This window comes from Zophobas morio, unplaced genomic scaffold (assembly GCF_036711695.1).
Source record: "Zophobas morio isolate AGI-343-1 ecotype UQ-CSIRO unplaced genomic scaffold, CSIRO_AGI_Zmor_V1 ptg000009l, whole genome shotgun sequence".
NCBI lineage: Eukaryota > Metazoa > Arthropoda > Insecta > Coleoptera > Tenebrionidae > Zophobas > Zophobas morio.
The window spans coordinates 8,998,069-8,999,963 of NW_026972114.1; positions in this window are offsets into that span (position 1 = coordinate 8,998,069).

The following is a 1,895-nucleotide window of genomic DNA, read 5'->3' on the forward strand; positions in this document are numbered from 1 at the left end:
CAAATAGTAGTTTTCTGCAGTTAAGAAGCCCAGGTAAATCATCAATAAATATGAAAATTAATAATGGACCCAAATTTGAGCCTTGTGGCACGCCAGAAGTAGGAACAACATATTTGGAACGTACACCCTGAAATTCAACAAACTGATAGCGATTCCATAAATATGATTTGAATAACTCTAATAACGAAGTACTCATTCCAAATTTTTCCAGCTTTTGTAACAAAATGTAATGATCAATGGAGTTCAGAAAGGTATTGACAAAAAGTAACAAGATTGATGATCGTTGATCGTCTTTCCATAAACCCATGCTGTGAAATAGAGATATTCAATTTAATAGCATTATAGATGTACTTATGTAATATAGATTCGAAGACTTTTGATAAATTGGATAAGATGGAAATCGGTCTATAGTTAACAACCATGGTCGGATCACCTTTTTTAAAAACTGGACATATACGAGCCTGCTTCCAAATGTTGGGAAAGGTACCGGTTTTTAGAGAAAGATTGAATAACATATGAAGTGGTCTGACAAACACTGAACGACAGTCTTTGACTATGAAACGTGGAATTTGGTCTACACCGGATGTTAATTTGTTATTTAGCTTTAAGATTGCCTCTATTATGTCTTCTTCAGAGACAGATTTTATATTTACGTATTCCAAGGAAGTATAATCATTATTAAAGTTTCCATTGTCCTGGGGTGTCGAATTTATATACACTCTAGCAAAGTACGTTGAGAAAGCATTAACAACTGCATCAGATCCTTCTTGTTGTAAATTTTGTTGATCTGTTATAATATTAGGTATTCTTGACCGATTTTTACGAGAGTTAATGTATGTCCAAATTAATTTAGGGTTATTAGTAACTTTTTCTTCAGTTGAACGAATACAATTTTTATAAAGAAGTTTAGACTGATACTTGATACTAGCTCTTAAGGCGCTAAAATTGATATAGTCAGTATGATCACCGGTTTTCTTAAATTTTTTATGTAGCCTATCTTTTTTACGTATATTTTTAATCAAGTCAACACTAAACCAAGGAGGATATTTGAATGAAGATTTATTATATTTAATTACAGGAACAGTTTGATCTAATATTTTATATAAGGCATCATAGAAGGCTTGACATGCTTCGTTTATCTCAGAGAATTCGTTTAAAAAGGTCCAATCAGTTTGTATCAAAAGCTCGTATAATCGAGGAAAGTTGGCTTTTTTGAAGTTGTATTTTTTATGAATTGCATTACTTTGGAAGTTGTTATATTTATCTGCTTGAATAGTTAATTGTACAGACAATGATGGATGATAATTGTCTTCTATTATAAGCGGAAATTCCTTAGTGACTGAGCAGTTATCAATATTAGATAAGACAAGATCTAGAACCCGACCGATGGAATTAGTTACATAATTATATTGTGTGAAATTAAAAAGTTGTTCATAGTTTTTAATTAACATGGTGCGTTTGTCATTTTGATGGTCAGTATTATATTCAGGAACATTGAAATCTCCCAACAGTATAACATGATTATTATATATAAATGGAAGATGTGACAGTAATTCAAAAAAGAGTTCATATGAAGCAAATTCAGTGGCTGGAGGTATGTAAGCAACAAGTATTATTAATTTAGTATTAGGCGAATATGAAATTTTGGCACCAACAATATCAATTGTTGGAACACACTCAGTGATACAATGTAGATCTAACTTTTCACAGGATAACGCATTACTGAATGCTAATAGTGCATCACCACCTCTAGTACCACCGATAATGGATAAATTACGATCACATCTCAACACATGGAAAGAAGTAGGAAAAAGTTCCGAATTAGCAAAATCCTCAGTCATTCAGGTTTCGGTCAATCCAATTATGTCATAATTGTCAGCAGAAATAGAAAGATT